We start from the raw sequence: 18,699 nt of genomic DNA on the forward strand, positions 1-18,699 counted from the left end.
AGATCGTACGAGGATAGGTTGAGAGTTCTCGGCCTTTTCTCGTTGGAACGGTGAAGGATGAGGGGTGACTTGATAGAGGTTTATAAGATGATCAGGGGAATAGATAGAGTAGACAGTCAGAAACTTTTTCCCCGGATACAACAGAGTGTTTCAAGGGGGCATAAATTTAAGGTGAAGGGTGGAAGGTATAGGGGAGATGTCAGGGGTGGGTTCTTTACCCAGAGAGTGGTGGGGGCATGGAATGTGCTGCCCGTGGGAGTGGTAGAGTCAGAATCATTGGCGACCTTGAAGCGGCATTTGGATAGGTACATGGATGGGTGCTTAATCTAGGTTCGAAGTTCGGCACAACATCGTGGGCCGAAGGGCCTGTTCTGTGCTGTATTGTTCTATGTTCTATGTTCTATAGACCCTAACCCCTGGATTAATCTGGCCTGTCCCACATTCTCAGACACCGTATTCCAGATCCTAATCCCTGGATTAATCTGGCCTATCCCACATTCTCAGACAATGTATTCCAGACCCTCAACCCTGGGTTGACCTGGCCTCCACCACACTCTCAGGCATTGTATTCCAGACCCTGACCCTTGGATTAAAACGGCCTAACCCACACTCCCAGGCATTGTGTTCCAGAATCTAACCCCTGGATTAATCCAGTCTCCCCCACACTTTCAGGCACTGTGTTCCAGATCATAACCCCTGGATTAATCCAGCCTATCCCAAACTCTCAGGCACTTTGTTCCAGACTCTAATCCCTGGATTAGTCCAGACTATCCCACACTCCTACGCACTGTTCCAGACACTACCCCCTGTAATATTCTGGCCTATCCCAATCTCTCAGGAACTGTGTTCCAGACCCTAACCTCTGGATTGACTCGGTCTGCCGAACACTCTCAGACACTCTGTTCCAGACCCTAACCTCTGGATTAATCCAGCCTATCCCACTCTCTCAGACAATGTATTCCAGACCCTCAACCCTGGGTTGACCAGGCCTATCCCACACTCTCAGGCATTGTGTTCCAGACCCTAACCCCTGGATTAATCCGGCCTATCCCAAACTCTCAGGCACTTTGTTCCAGACTCTAATCCATGGATTATTCCAGACTATCCCACACTCCTACGCACTGTTCCAGACACTACCCCCTGGAATATTCCGGCCTATCCCAATCTCTTAGGAACTCAGTTCCAGACCCTAACCTCTGGATTGACTCGGTCTGCCGAACAATCTCAGACACTCTGTTCTGGACCCTAACCTCTGGATTAATCCAGTTTCCCAACACTCTCAGAGACTGTGTTCCAGACACTAACCCCAGCATTGAACCGACCACCACCACACTCTCAGGCTCTGTATTCCAGACCCTAACCCCTGGATTAATCCGGCCTCCCCCACACTCTCAGGCTCTGTATTCCAGACCCTAACCCCTGGATTAATCCGGCCTAACCCACTCTCTCAGGCACTGTGTTCCAGACCATAACCCCTGGATTAATCTGGCCTATCCCACACTCTCAGGCACTTTGTTCCAGACTCTAATCCCTGGAATATTCCGACCTATCCCAATCTCTCAGGAACTGTGTTCCAGACCCTAACCTCTGGATGGACTCTGTCTGCCGAACACTCTCAGACACTCTGTTCCAGACCCTAACCTCTGGATTAATCTGACCTATCCCACACTCTCAGGCACTGTGTTCCAGACCCTAACCCCTGGATTAATCCAGCTTCCCAACACTCTCAGAGACTGTGTTCCAAACACTAACCCCAGCATTGAACCAACCACCCCAACACTCTCAGACACTGTGTTCCAGACATAATCACTGGATGAATCCGGCCTATCCCACACTCTCAGGCACTGTTTTCCAGACTCTAATCCCTGGATTAATCCGGCCTATCCCACACTCTGAGGCACTGTGTTCAAGACCCTAACACCTGAATTAATTCGGCCTCCCGCACACTCTCAGGCACTGTGTTCCAGAGCCTAACCCCTGGATTAATCCGGCCTATTCCACACTCTCAGATACTGTATTCCAGACCCTAACCCCTGGATAAATCCAGACTCCTGCACACTCTCAGGCACTGTGTTCCAGACCCTAAACCAAGGATTAATCCGGCCTATCCCACACTCTCAGGTACTCGGTTGCAGACCCTAACCCCTGGATTAATCCAGCCTCTCCCACTCTCTCAGGCACTCGGTTGCAGACCCTAACCCCTGGATTAATCCAGCCTATCCCACTCTCTCAGACACTGTTTTCCAGACCCTGACCCTTGGATAAACCCCCCCTAGCCCACACTCTGAGGCTCTGTATTCCAGACACTAACCCCTGGATAAATCCGGCCTACCCCACACTCTCAGGCACTGTGTTCCAGATCATAACCCCTGGATTAATCCGGCCTATCCCACACTCTCAGGCACTGTGTTCCAGATCATAACCCCTGGATTAATCTGGCCTATCCCAAACCCTCAGGCACTGTGTTCCAGAATCTAACCCTTGGATTAATCCAGCATCCCCCACACTCTCAGGCAGTGTGTTCCAGACCCTAATTCCTGGAATAATCCGGCCTCCCCCACACTCTCAGGCACTGTGTTCCAAACCCTAACCCCTGGATTTCTCCAGCCTATCCCACTCTCTCAGACAATGTATTCCAGACCCTCAACCCAGGTTGACCTGGCCTATCCCACACTCTCAGGCATTGTATTCCAGACCCTAACTCCTGGATTAATCCAGCCTCCACCACAAACTCAGGCACTGTGTTCCAGACCGTAACGCCTTGATTAATCCGGCCAATCCTACACTCTCAGGCACAGTATTCCAGACCCTAACCCCTGGATTAATCCGGCCTATCCCACACTCTCAGGTACTCGGTTGCAGACCCTAACCCCTGGATTAATCCAGCCTATCCCACTCTCTCAGACACTGTTTTCCAGACCCTGACCCTTGGATAAACCCCCCCTAGCCCACAATCTGAGGCTCTGTATTCCAGACACTAACCCCTGGATAAATCCGGCCTACCCCACTCTCTCAGGCACTGTGTTCCAGACCATAACCCCTGGATTAATCCGGCCTATCCCAAACTCTTAGGCCCTTTGTTCCAGATTCTAATCCCTGGATTAGTCCAGACTATCCCACACTCCGAGGCACTGTGTTCCAGACACTAACCCCTCGATTATTCCAGCCTATTCCAATCTCTCAGGAACTGTGTTCCAGACCCTAACCTCTGGATGGACTCGGTCTGCCGAACACTCTCAGACACTCTGTTCCAGACCCTAACCTCTGGATTAATCTGGCCTATCCTACATTCGCAGGCACTGTATTCCAGAGCCTAACCCCTGGATTAATCCAGCCTATCCCACTCTCTCAGACAATGTATTCCAGACCCTCAACCCTGGGTTGACCTGGCGTATCCCACTCTCTCAGACACTGTGTTTCAGACCCGAACCCCTGGATTAAAACGGCCTAACACACACTTTCAGGAACTATGTTCCAGACCCTAACTCCTCGATTAATCCAGCCTCCACCACAAACTCAGGCACTGTGTTCCAGACAGAAACGCCTTGATAAATCCGGCCTATCCCACACTCTCAGGCACTGTGTGCCAGACCCGAACCCATGGATTAATTCGGCCTATCCCACACTCTCAGGTACTCTGTTCCAGACCCTATCCCCTGGATTAATCCAGCCTATCCAACTCTCTCAGACAATGTATTCCAGACCCTCAACCCTGGATTGACCTGGCCTATCCCACTCTCTCAGACACTGTGTTCCAGACCCTAACCCCTGGATAAAAACGGCCTATCCCACACTCTCAAGCACTCTGTTCCAGACCCTAACCCCTGTATTAATCCGGCCGTTCCTACACTTACACGCACTGTTTTCCAGACCCTAACCCGTGGATTAACCCGGCCTATCCCACACTCTCAGGCACAGTGATCCAGACCCTAAATCGTGGATTATTCCGGCCTATCCCACACTCTCAGACACTCAGTTCCAAACCCTAACCCCTGGATTAATCCAGCCTATCCCACTCTCTCAGACAATGTATTCCAGACCCTCAACCCTGGGTTGACCTGGCCTCCCCCACACTCGCAGGCACTGTGTTCCAGACCCTAACTCCTGGATTAATCCAGCCTCCACCACAAACTCAGGCACTGTGTTCCAGACCGTAACGCCTTGATTAATCCGGCCTATCCTACACTCTCAGGCACAGTATTCCAGACCCTAACCCCTAGATTAATCCGGCCTATCCCACTCTCTCAGACAATGTATTCCAGACCCTCAAACCTGGATTGATCTGGCCTATCCCACACTCTCAGGCACTGTATTCCAGACCCTAACCCCTGGATTGACCTGTCCTATCCCACTCTCTCAGACACTGTATTCTAGACCCTAACCCCTGGATTAAAACAGCCTATTCCACACTCTCAAGCACTGTGTTCCAGACCCTGATCCCGGGATTAATCCCGCCTATCCCACACTCTCAGGCACTGTGTTCCAGACCATAACCCCTGGATTAATCCATCCTATCCCAATCTCTCAGGCACTGTCTTCCAGAGCCTAAATCCTAGAATTAATCTGGCCTATCCTACAATTTCAGGCACTTTGTTCCACACTCTAATCCCTGGATTAATCCAGCCTCCCCCACACTCTCAGGCACTGTGTTCCAGATCATAACCCCTGGATTAATCCGGCCTATCCCACACTCTCAGGCACTGTGTTCCAGATCATAACCCCTGGATTAATCCGGCCTATCCCACACTCTCAGGCACTGTGTTCCAGATCATAACCCCTGGATTAATCCGGCCTATCCCACACTCTCAGGCACTGTGTTCCAGATCATAACCCCTGGATTAATCTGGCCTATCCCAAACCCTCAGGCACTGTGTTCCAGAATCTAACCCTTGGATTAATCCAGCATCCCCCACACTCTCAGGCAGTGTGTTCCAGACCCTAATTCCTGGAATAATCCGGCCTCCCCCACACTCTCAGGCACTGTGTTCCAGACCCTAACCCCTGGATTAATCCGGCCTATCCCACACTCTCAGGCACTGTGTTCCAGATCATAACCCCTGGATTAATCCGGCCTATCCCAAACCCTCAGGCACTGTGTTCCAGAATCTAACCCCTGGATTAATCCAGCCTATCCCACACTCTCAGGCACTGTGTTCCAGATCATAACCCCTGGATTAATCCGGCCTATCCCAAACTCTCAGGCACTTTGTTCCAGACTCTAATGCCTGGATTAGTCCAGACTATCCCACACTCCTACGCACTGTTCCAGACACTACCCCCTGGAATATTCCGGCCTATCCCAATCTCTCAGGAACTGTGTTCCAGACCCTAACCTCTGGATGGACTCAGTCTGCCGAACACTCTCAGACACTCTGTTCCAGACCCTAACCTCTGGATTAATCTGGCCTATCCCACACTCTCAGGCACTGTATCCCAGACCCAAACCCCTGGATTCATCCGGACTATCCCACTCTCTCAGGCACTGTGTGCCAGACCCTAACCCCTGGATTAATCCGGCCGATACCACACTCTCAGGCACTGTGTTCCAGACTCCAATCCCTGGATTAATCCGGCCTATCCCACACTCATAGGCACTGTGTTCCAGACCCTAACCCCTGGATTAACCCGGCCTATCCCACACTCTCACAACTGTTTTCCTGATCCTATCCTCTGGATTAATCCAGCCTATCCCACACTCTCAATCACTGTATTCCAGACGCTAACCCCTGGATTATAACGGCCTAACCCACACTCTCAGACACTGTGTTCCAGACCGTAGCGCCTTGATTAATCTGGCCTATCCCACACTCTCAGGCACAGTATTCCAGACCCTAAACCCCGGATTAATCCGGCCTCCCAATACTCTCAGAGACTGTGTTCCAGACACTAACCCCAGCATTAAACCGACCACCCCAACACTCTCAGGCACTGTGTTCCAGACATAATTACTGGATGAATCCGGCCTATCCCACACTCTCAGGCACTGTGTTCCAGACCCTAACCCCTGGATGAATCCAGCCTATCCCACTCTCTCAGACACTGTATTCCAGACCCTAACTCCTGGATAAATCCTGCCTCCGGCACACTCTCAGACACTGTGTTCCAGACCCGAACACCTGGATTGACCTGGCCTACTCCACTCTCTCAGGCACTGTATTCCAGACCCTATCCCATTGATTAATCCGGCCTATCCCACTCTCTCAGACACTGTGTTCCAGACCCTAACCCCTGGATTAAAACAGCCTAACCCATACTCTCAAGCACTGTGTTCCAGACCCTAGCCCCTGTATTAATCCGGCCTTTCCTACTCTTTCACGCACTGTATTCCAGCCCCTAACCCCTGGATAAATCCTGCCTGCGGCACACTCTCAGACACTGTGTTCCAGACCCGAACACCTGGATTGACCTGGCCTACTCCACTCTCTCAGGCACTGTATTCCAGACCCTATCCCATTGATTAATCCGGCCTATCCCACACTTTCAGGCACTGTGTTCCAGACCCTAACCCCTGGATTAATCCATCCTATCCCACACTCTCAGGCACTGTGTTCCAGACCCTAACCCCTGGATTAATCTATCCTATCCCACACTCTCAGGCACTGTGTGCCAGACCCTAACCCCAAATTAATGCAGCCTCTCCCACACTCTCAGACACTCTGTTCCAGACGCTATCCCCTGGATTAATCCATCCTAGCCCACACTCTCAGGCACTGTGTGCCAGACCCTAACCCCGAATTAATCCAGCCTCTCCCACACTCTCAGACACTCTGTTCCAGACCCTATCCCCTGGATTAATCCAGCCTCCCCCACACTCTCAGGAACTGTGTTCCAGACCCTAACCCCTGGATTGACTCAGTCTCCCGAACACTCTCAGACACTGTGTTCCAGACACTAACCCCTCGATTAATCCGGCCTATCCCAAACTCTCAGGAACTGTGTTCCAGACCCTAACCCCTGGATTGACTCGCTCTCCCGAACACTCTCAGACACTGTGTTACAGACCCTAACTCCTGGATTATTCCCACCTCTCCCACACTCTCATGTACTGTTTTCCTGACCCTATCCTCTGGATTAATCCAGTCTGTCCAACTCTGTCAGGTACTGTGTTCCAGACCCTAACCCCTGCATTAATCCGGCCTATCCCACACTCTCAGCCACTATGTTCCAGACCCTAACCCTTGGATTAATCCAGCCTCCCCCACACTCTCAGACACTGTGTTCCAGACCCTAACCCGTGGATTAATCTGGCCTAACCCACATTCTCAGATACTGTATTCCAGACACTAACCCCTGGATTAATCCGTCCTCCCCCTCACTCTCAGGCACTGTGTTCCAGACTCTAACCCCTGGATTGATCAATCCTATCCCATACTCTCAGACACTGTGTTCCAGACCCTAACACCTGGATTGACCTGGCCTAACCCACACACTCAGACACTGTATTCTAGATCCTAACCCATGGATTAATCCGGCCTATCCCACGCTCGCAGGCACTCTGTTCCAGACCCTAACCCCTGGAGTAATCCAGCCTATCCAACTCTCTCAGACAATGAATTCCAGACCCTCAACCCTCGATTGACCTGGCCTATCCCACACTCTCAAGCACTGTGTTGCAGGCCCTTACCCCTGGATTAATCCGGCCTCCCAACATTTTCGAGACTGTGTTCCAGACACTAACCCCAGCATAAAACCGACCACCACCACACTCTCAGGCACTGTGTTCCAGACATAATCACTGGATGAATCCGGCCTATCCCACATTCTCAGGCACTGTGTTCCAGACTCTAATCCCTGTATTAATCCGGCCTATCCCACACTCTCAGGCACTGTGTTCCAGAGCCTAACCCCTAGATTAATCCGGCCTAACCCACATTCTCAGATACCGCATTCCAGAACCTAACCCCTGGATGAATCCGGCCTATCCCACTATCTCAGGCACTGTGTTCCAGACTCTAACCCCTGGATTATTCCCACCTCTCCCACACTCTCACGTACTGTTTTCCTGACCCTATCCTCTGGATTAATCCGGTCTGTCCAACTCTCTCGGACAATGTATTCAAGACCCTCAACCCTGGATTTATCCTACCATACTCCGCACTGTCAGGCACTGTGTTCCAGACTCTAACCCCTGGATTGACCCGGCCTATCCCACACTCTCAGGCACTGTGTCCCAGACTCTAATCACTGTATTAATCCGGCCTATCCCACACTCTCAGGCACTGTGTGCCAGACCCTAACCCCTGGATTAATCCGGCCGATACCACACTCTCAGGCACTGTATTCCAGACCCTAACCCCCGGATTAATCCGGCCTCCCAATACTCTCAGAGACTGTGTTCCAGACCCTAACCCCTGGATTAACCCGGCCTATCCCACACTCTCACAACTGTTTTCCTGATCCTATCCTCTGGATTAATCCAGCCTATCCCACACTCTCAGTCACTGTATTCCAGACGCTAACCCCTGGATTATAACGGCCTAACCCACACTCTCAGACACTGTGTTCCAGACCGTAACGCCTTGATTAATCTGGCCTATCCCACACTCTCAGGCACAGTATTCCAGACCCTAACCCCCGGATTAATCCGGCCTCCCAATACTCTCAGAGACTGTGTTCCAGACACTAACCCCAGCATTAAACCGACCACCCCAACACTCTCAGGCACTGTGTTCCAGACATAATTACTGGATGAATCCGGCCTATCCCACACTCTCAGGCACTGGTTTCCAGACTCTAATCCCTGGATTAATCCGGCCGAACCCTCATTCTCAGATACTGTATTCCAGACCCTAACCCCTGGATAAATCCGGCCTCTCCCACACTCTCAGTCACTGTGTTCCAGACCCTAACCCCTGCATTAATCCAGCCTATCCCACTCTCTCAGACACTGTGTTCCAGACCCTAACCCCTGGATTAAAACAGCCTAACCCATACTCTCAAGCACTGTATTCCAGACCCTAACCCCTGGATAAATCCGGCCTCCGGCACACTCTCAGACACTGTGTTCCAGACCCTAACACCTGGATTGACCTGGCCTACTCCACTCTCTCAGGCACTGTATTCCAGACCCTATCCCATTGATTAATCCGGCCTATCCCACACTCTCAGGCACTGTGTTCCAGACCCTAACCCCTGGATTAATCCATCCTATCCCACACTCTCAGGCACTGTGTTCCAGACCCTAACCCCTGGATTAATCCATCCTATCCCACACTCTCAGACACTCTGTTCCAGACCCTATCCCCTGGATTAATCCATCCTAGCCCACACTCTCAGGCACTGTGTGCCAGAGCCTAACCCCGAATTAATCCAGTCTCTCCCACACACTCAGACACTCTGTTCCAGACCCTATCCCCTGGATTAATCCAGCCTCCCCCACACTCTCAGGAACTGTGTTCCAGACCCTAACCCCTGGATTGACTCAGTCTCCCGAACACTCTCAGACACTGTGTTCCAGACACTAACCCCTGGATTAATCCGGCCTATCCCAAACTCTCAGGAACTGTGTTCCAGACCCTAACCCCTGGATTGACTCGGTCTCCCGAACACTCTCAGACACTGTGTTACAGACCCTAACCCCTGGATTATTCCCACCTCTCCCACACTCTCATGTACTGTTTTCCTGACCCTATCCTCTGGATTAATCCGGTCTGTCCAACTCTGTCAGGCGCTGTGTTCCAGACCCTAACCCCTGCATTAATCCGGCCTATCCCACACTCTCAGCCACTATGTTCCAGACCCTAACCCCTGGATTAATCCAGCCTCCCCCACACTCTCAGACACTGTGTTTCAGAGCCTAACCCCTGGATTAATCTGGCCTAACCCACATTCTCAGATACTGTATTCCAGGCCCTAACCCCTGGATTAATCCGTCCTCCCCCTCACTCTCAGGCACTGTGTTCCAGACTCTAACCCCTGGATTGATCAATCCTATCCCATACTCTCAGACACTGTGTTCCAGACCCTAACACCTGGATGGACCTGGCCTAACCCACACACTCAGACACTGTATTCTAGATCCTAACCCATGGATTAATCCGGCCTATCCCACGCTCTCAGGCACTCTGTTCCAGACCCTAACCCCTGGAGTAATCCAGCCTATCCAACTCTCTCAGACAATGAATTCCAGACCCTCAACCCTCGATTGACCTGGCCTATCCCACACTCTCAAGCACTGTGTTGCAGGCCCTTACCCCTGGATTAATCCAGCCTCCCAACATTTTCGAGACTGTGTTCCAGACACTAACCCCAGCATAAAACCGACCACCACCACACTCTCAGGCACTGTGTTCCAGACATAATCACTGGATGAATCCGGCCTATCCCACATTCTCAGGCACTGTGTTCCAGACTCTAATCCCTGTATTAATCCGGCCTGTCCCACACTCTCAGGCACTGTGTTCCAGAGCCTAACCCCTAGATTAATCCGGCCTAACCCACATTCTCAGATACCGCATTCCAGAACCTAACCCCTGGATGAATCCGGCCTATCCCACTATCTCAGGCACTGTGTTCCAGACTCTAACCCCTGGATTATTCCCACCTCTCCCACACTCTCACGTACTGTTTTCCTGACCCTATCCTCTGGATTAATCCGGTCTGTCCAACTCTCTCGGACAATGTATTCAAGACCCTCAACCCTGGATTTATCCTACCATACTCCGCACTGTCAGGCACTGTGTTCCAGACTCTAACCCCTGGATTGACCCGGCCTATCCCACACTCTCAGGCACTGTGTCCCAGACTCTAATCACTGTATTAATCCGGCCTATCCCACACTCTCAGGCACTGTGTGCCAGACCCTAACCCCTGGATTAATCCGGCCTATACCACACTCTCAGGCACTGTATTCCAGACCCTAACCCCCGGATTAATCCGGCCTCCCAATACTCTCAGAGACTGTGTTCCGGACCCTAACCCCTGGATTAACCCGGCCTATCCCACACTCTCACAACTGTTTTCCTGATCCTATCCTCTGGATTAATCCAGCCTATCCCACACTCTCAGTCACTGTATTTCAGACGCTAACCCCTGGATTATAACGGCCTAACCCACACTCTCAGACACTGTGTTCCAGACCGTAACGCCTTGATTAATCTGGCCTATCCCACACTCTCAGGCACAGTATTCCAGACCCTAACCCCCGGATTAATCCGGCCTCCCAATACTCTCAGAGACTGTGTTCCAGACACTAACCCCAGCATTAAACCGACCACCCCAACACTCTCAGGCACTGTGTTCCAGACATAATTACTGGATGAATCCGGCCTATCCCACACTCTCAGGCACTGGTTTCCAGACTCTAATCCCTGGATTAATCCGGCCGAACCCTCATTCTCAGATACTGTATTCCAGACCCTAACCCCTGGATAAATCCGGCCTCTCCCACACTCTCAGTCACTGTGTTCCAGACCCTAACCCCTGCATTAATCCAGCCTATCCCACTCTCTCAGACACTGTGTTCCAGACCCTAACCCCTGGATTAAAACAGCCTAACCCATACTCTCAAGCACTGTATTCCAGACCCTAACCCCTGGATAAATCCGGCCTCCGGCACACTCTCAGACACTGTGTTCCAGACCCTAACACCTGGATTGACCTGGCCTACTCCACTCTCTCAGGCACTGTATTCCAGACCCTATCCCATTGATTAATCCGGCCTATCCCACACTCTCAGGCACTGTGTTCCAGACCCTAACCCCTGGATTAATCCATCCTATCCCACACTCTCAGGCACTGTGTTCCAGACCCTAACCCCTGGATTAATCCATCCTATCCCACACTCTCAGACACTCTGTTCCAGACCCTATCCCCTGGATTAATCCATCCTAGCCCACACTCTCAGGCACTGTGTGCCAGAGCCTAACCCCGAATTAATCCAGTCTCTCCCACACACTCAGACACTCTGTTCCAGACCCTATCCCCTGGATTAATCCAGCCTCCCCCACACTCTCAGGAACTGTGTTCCAGACCCTAACCCCTGGATTGACTCAGTCTCCCGAACACTCTCAGACACTGTGTTCCAGACACTAACCCCTGGATTAATCCGGCCTATCCCAAACTCTCAGGAACTGTGTTCCAGACCCTAACCCCTGGATTGACTCGGTCTCCCGAACACTCTCAGACACTGTGTTACAGACCCTAACCCCTGGATTATTCCCACCTCTCCCACACTCTCATGTACTGTTTTCCTGACCCTATCCTCTGGATTAATCCGGTCTGTCCAACTCTGTCAGGCGCTGTGTTCCAGACCCTAACCCCTGCATTAATCCGGCCTATCCCACACTCTCAGCCACTATGTTCCAGACCCTAACCCCTGGATTAATCCAGCCTCCCCCACACTCTCAGACACTGTGTTTCAGAGCCTAACCCCTGGATTAATCTGGCCTAACCCACATTCTCAGATACTGTATTCCAGGCCCTAACCCCTGGATTAATCCGTCCTCCCCCTCACTCTCAGGCACTGTGTTCCAGACTCTAACCCCTGGATTGATCAATCCTATCCCATACTCTCAGACACTGTGTTCCAGACCCTAACACCTGGATGGACCTGGCCTAACCCACACACTCAGACACTGTATTCTAGATCCTAACCCATGGATTAATCCGGCCTATCCCACGCTCTCAGGCACTCTGTTCCAGACCCTAACCCCTGGAGTAATCCAGCCTATCCAACTCTCTCAGACAATGAATTCCAGACCCTCAACCCTCGATTGACCTGGCCTATCCCACACTCTCAAGCACTGTGTTGCAGGCCCTTACCCCTGGATTAATCCAGCCTCCCAACATTTTCGAGACTGTGTTCCAGACACTAACCCCAGCATAAAACCGACCACCACCACACTCTCAGGCACTGTGTTCCAGACATAATCACTGGATGAATCCGGCCTATCCCACATTCTCAGGCACTGTGTTCCAGACTCTAATCCCTGTATTAATCCGGCCTGTCCCACACTCTCAGGCACTGTGTTCCAGAGCCTAACCCCTAGATTAATCCGGCCTAACCCACATTCTCAGATACCGCATTCCAGAACCTAACCCCTGGATGAATCCGGCCTATCCCACTATCTCAGGCACTGTGTTCCAGACTCTAACCCCTGGATTATTCCCACCTCTCCCACACTCTCACGTACTGTTTTCCTGACCCTATCCTCTGGATTAATCCGGTCTGTCCAACTCTCTCGGACAATGTATTCAAGACCCTCAACCCTGGATTTATCCTACCATACTCCGCACTGTCAGGCACTGTGTTCCAGACTCTAACCCCTGGATTGACCCGGCCTATCCCACACTCTCAGGCACTGTGTCCCAGACTCTAATCACTGTATTAATCCGGCCTATCCCACACTCTCAGGCACTGTGTGCCAGACCCTAACCCCTGGATTAATCCGGCCTATACCACACTCTCAGGCACTGTATTCCAGACCCTAACCCCCGGATTAATCCGGCCTCCCAATACTCTCAGAGACTGTGTTCCGGACCCTAACCCCTGGATTAACCCGGCCTATCCCACACTCTCACAACTGTTTTCCTGATCCTATCCTCTGGATTAATCCAGCCTATCCCACACTCTCAGTCACTGTATTTCAGACGCTAACCCCTGGATTATAACGGCCTAACCCACACTCTCAGACACTGTGTTCCAGACCGTAACGCCTTGATTAATCTGGCCTATCCCACACTCTCAGGCACAGTATTCCAGACCCTAACCCCCGGATTAATCCGGCCTCCCAATACTCTCAGAGACTGTGTTCCAGACACTAACCCCAGCATTAAACCGACCACCCCAACACTCTCAGGCACTGTGTTCCAGACATAATTACTGGATGAATCCGGCCTATCCCACACTCTCAGGCACTGGTTTCCAGACTCTAATCCCTGGATTAATCCGGCCGAACCCTCATTCTCAGATACTGTATTCCAGACCCTAACCCCTGGATAAATCCGGCCTCTCCCACACTCTCAGTCACTGTGTTCCAGACCCTAACCCCTGCATTAATCCAGCCTATCCCACTCTCTCAGACACTGTGTTCCAGACCCTAACCCCTGGATTAAAACAGCCTAACCCATACTCTCAAGCACTGTATTCCAGACCCTAACCCCTGGATAAATCCGGCCTCCGGCACACTCTCAGACACTGTGTTCCAGACCCTAACACCTGGATTGACCTGGCCTACTCCACTCTCTCAGGCACTGTATTCCAGACCCTATCCCATTGATTAATCCGGCCTATCCCACACTCTCAGGCACTGTGTTCCAGACCCTAACCCCTGGATTAATCCATCCTATCCCACACTCTCAGGCACTGTGTTCCAGACCCTAACCCCTGGATTAATCCATCCTATCCCACACTCTCAGACACTCTGTTCCAGACCCTATCCCCTGGATTAATCCATCCTAGCCCACACTCTCAGGCACTGTGTGCCAGAGCCTAACCCCGAATTAATCCAGCCTCTCCCACACACTCAGACACTCTGTTCCAGACCCTATCCCCTGGATTAATCCAGCCTCCCCCACACTCTCAGGAACTGTGTTCCAGACCCTAACCCCTGGATTGACTCAGTCTCCCGAACACTCTCAGACACTGTGTTCCAGACACTAACCCCTGGATTAATCCGGCCTATCCCAAACTCTCAGGAACTGTGTTCCAGACCCTAACCCCTGGATTGACTCGGTCTCCCGAACACTCTCAGACACTGTGTTACAGACCCTAACCCCTGGATTATTCCCACCTCTCCCACACTCTCATGTACTGTTTTCCTGACCCTATCCTCTGGATTAATCCGGTCTGTCCAACTCTGTCAGGCGCTGTGTTCCAGACCCTAACCCCTGCATTAATCCGGCCTATCCCACACTCTCAGCCACTATGTTCCAGACCCTAACCCCTGGATTAATCCAGCCTCCCCCACACTCTCAGACACTGTGTTTCAGAGCCTAACCCCTGGATTAATCTGGCCTAACCCACATTCTCAGATACTGTATTCCAGGCCCTAACCCCTGGATTAATCCGTCCTCCCCCTCACTCTCAGGCACTGTGTTCCAGACCCTAACCCCTGGAGTAATCCAGCCTATCCAACTCTCTCAGACAATGAATTCCAGACCCTCAACCCTCGATTGACCTGGCCTATCCCACACTCTCAAGCACTGTGTTCCAGGCCCTTACCCCTGGATTAATCCGGCCTCCCAACTTTTTCGAGACTGTGTTCCAGACACTAACCCCAGCATAAAACCGACCACCACCACACTCTCAGGCACTGTGTTCCAGATATAATCACTGGATGAATCCGGCCTATCCCACATTCTCAGGCACTGTGTTCCAGACTCTAATCCCTGTATTAATCCGGCCTATCCCACACTCTCAGGCACTGTGTTCCAGAGCCTAACCCCTAGATTAATCCGGCCTAACCCACATTCTCAGATACCGCATTCCAGAACCTAACCCCTGGATGAATCCGGCCTATCCCACTATCTCAAGCACTGTGTTCCAGACTCTAACCCCTGGATTATTCCCACCTCTCCCACACTCTCACGTACTGTTTTCCTGACCCTATCCTCTGGATTAATCCGGTCTGTCCAACTCTCTCGGACAATGTATTCAAGACCCTCAACCCTGGATTTATCCTACCATACTCCGCACTGTCAGGCACTGTGTTCCAGACTCTAACCCCTGGATTGACCCGGCCTATCCCACACTCTCAGGCACTGTGTCCCAGACTCTAATCACTGTATTAATCCGGCCTATCCCACACTCTCAGGCACTGTGTTCCAAACCCTAACACCTGGATTAATCCAGCCTCCCCCACACTCTCATGTACTGTGTTCCAGACCCTAACCTATGGATTAATCCGGCCTATCCCACACTCTCAGACACTGTGTTCCAGACCCTAACCCCTGGATTGACTCGGTCTCCCGAACACTCTCAGACACTGTGTTACAGACCCTAACCCCTGGATTATTCCCACCTCTCCCACACTCTCAGGTACTGTTTTCTAGACCCTAACCTCTGGATTAATCTGGCCTATTCCACACTCTGAGGCACTGTGTTCTCGACCCTAACCCCTGGATTGACCCGGCCTATCCCACTCATTCAGGCACTGTTTTCCTGACCCTCACCCCTGGATTAATCCGGTCTCTCCCACACTCTCAGAGACTGTGTTCCAGACCTGGACTTTCAGAAAGCTTTTGATAAAGTCCCACATTGAAGGTTAGTTAGCAACATTAGGGTGCATGGTATTGGGGGCAAAGTGCTAACTTGGATTGAAAGTTGGTTGGCTGACAGGAAACAAAGAGTAGTGATAAACGGCTCCATTTCGGAATGGCAGGCAGTGACCAGTGGGGTACCGCAGGGATCCGTGCTGGGATCGTAGCTTTTTACAATATATATTAATGATATAGAAGATGGTATTAGCAATAACATTAGCAAATTTGCTGATGATACTAAACTGGGTAGAAGGGTGAAACGTGATGAGGATGTTAGGGGATTACAGGGTGACCTGGACAGGTTAGGTGAGTGGGCAGATGCATGGCAGATGCAGTTTAATGTGGATAAATGTGTGGTTATCCACTTTGGTGGCAAGAACAGGAAGGCAGATTACTACCTAAATGGAATCAATTTAGGTAAAGGGGCAGTACAGAGAGATCTGGGTGTTCTTGTACACCAGTCAATGAAGGTAAGCATGCAGGTACAGCAGGTAGTGAAGAAGGCTAATAGCATGCTGGCCTTCATAACAAGAGGGATTGAGTATAGAAGCAAAGAGGTTCTTCTGCAGCTGTACAGGGCCCTGGTGAGACCACACCTGGAGCACTGTGTACAGTTCTGGTCTCCAAATTTGGGGAAAGACATTCTGGTTATTGAGGGAGTGCAGCGTAGGTTCACGGGGTCAATTCCTGGAATGGCGGGATTACCTTACACTGAAAGACTGAAGCGACTGGGCTTGTATACCCTTGAGTTTAGAAGACTGAGAGGGGATCTGATTGAGACAGAAAAGATTTTTAAAGGATTGGACACTCTGGAGGCAGGAAACATGTTTCCGCTGATGGGGGAGTGCCGAACCAGAGGACACAGCTTAAAAATACGGGGTAGACCATTTAGGACAGAGATGAGGAGAAACTACTTCACCCAGAGAGTGGTGGCTGTGTGGAATGCTCTGCCCCAGAGGGCAGTGGAGGCCCAGTCTCTGGATTCATTTAAGAAAGAATTGGATAGAGCTCTTACAGATAGTGGAATCGAGGGTTATGGAGATAAGGCAGGAACAGGATACTGATTAAGGATGATCAGCCACGATCATATTGAATAGTGGTACAGGCTCGAAGGGCTGAATGGCCTACTCCTGCACCTATTGTCTATTGTCTGCTCTTCCCTGGATGTTGTATATTGACAGAGTGAGGTCAGTCTGCTCCTTACTGGGTGGGTTTCATTGCAGTCCCCACCCCACCAGTTGCTGCCAGGCCCCCTCCGTCCCCCTCTGTCCCCTTCAGGACCCCTCTGTCCCCACCAGACCCCACCATTCCCCATCTGTCCCCACCATTCCCCCTCTGTCCCCCTCTGTCCCCCTCTGTCCCCACCTGTCCCCCTCTGTCCCCCTCTGCCCCCTCTGTCCCCACCAGTCCCCCTCTGTCCCCCTCTGTCCCCACCATTCCCCCTCTGTCCCCCTCTGTCCCCACCTGTCCCCCTCTGTCCCCCTCTGTCCCCACCAGTCCCCCTCTGTCCCCCTCTGTCCCCCTCCGTCCCCCTCTGTCCCCTTCAGGACCCCTCTGTCCCCACCAGACCCCACCATTCCCCCTCTGTCCCCCTCTGTCCCCACCATTCCCCCTCTGTCCCCCTCTGTCCCCACCTGTCCCCCTCTGTCCCCCTCTGTCCCCCTCTGTCCCCATCTGTCCCCCTCAGTCCCCACCTGTCCCCCTCTGTCCCCACCATTCCCCCTCTGTCCCCCACCTGTCCCCCTCTATCCCCACCATTCCCCCTCTGTCCCCCTCTGTCCCCACCTGTCCCCACCTGTCCCCCTCTGTCCCCACCTGTCCCCCTCTGTCCCCCTCTGTCCCCCTCTGTCCCCACCATTCCCCCTCTGTCCCCCTCTGTCCCCCTCTGTCCCCACCTGTCCCCCTCTGTCCCCACCATTCCCCCTCTGTCCCCCTCGGTCCCCACCTGTCCCCCTCTGTCCCCACCATTCCCCCTCTGTCCCCCTCGGTCCCCACCTGTCCCCCTCTGTCCCCACCATTCCCCCTCTGTCCCCCTCTGTCCCCACCTGTCCCCCTCTGTCCCCCTCTGTCCCCCCATCACCCTCTGTCCCCCTCTGTCCCCCTCTGTCCCCCCATCCCCCACCATTCCCCCTCTGTCCCCACCTGTCCCCCTCTGTCCCCACCATTCCCCCTCTGTCCCCCTCTGTCCCCACCTGTCCCCCTCTGTCCCCCTCTGTCCCCCCATCCCCCTCTGTCCCCCCATCCCCCACCTGTCCCCCTCTGTCCCCACCTGTCCCCACCATTCCCCCTCTGTCCCCCCATCCCCCTCTGTCCCCCTCTGTCCCCACCATTCCCCCTCTGTCCCCCTCTGTCCCCCTATGTCCCCCTCTGTCCCCCATCCCCCACCTGTCCCCCTCTGTCCCCCTCTGTCCCCCTCAGTCCCCACCTGTCCCCCTCTGTCCCCCCCATTCCCCCTCTGTCCCCACCTGTCCCCCTCTGTCCCCACCATTCCCCCTCTGT

Source organism: Chiloscyllium punctatum, chromosome 38 (genome assembly GCF_047496795.1).
Source record: "Chiloscyllium punctatum isolate Juve2018m chromosome 38, sChiPun1.3, whole genome shotgun sequence".
Taxonomy (NCBI): Eukaryota; Metazoa; Chordata; class Chondrichthyes; order Orectolobiformes; family Hemiscylliidae; genus Chiloscyllium; species Chiloscyllium punctatum.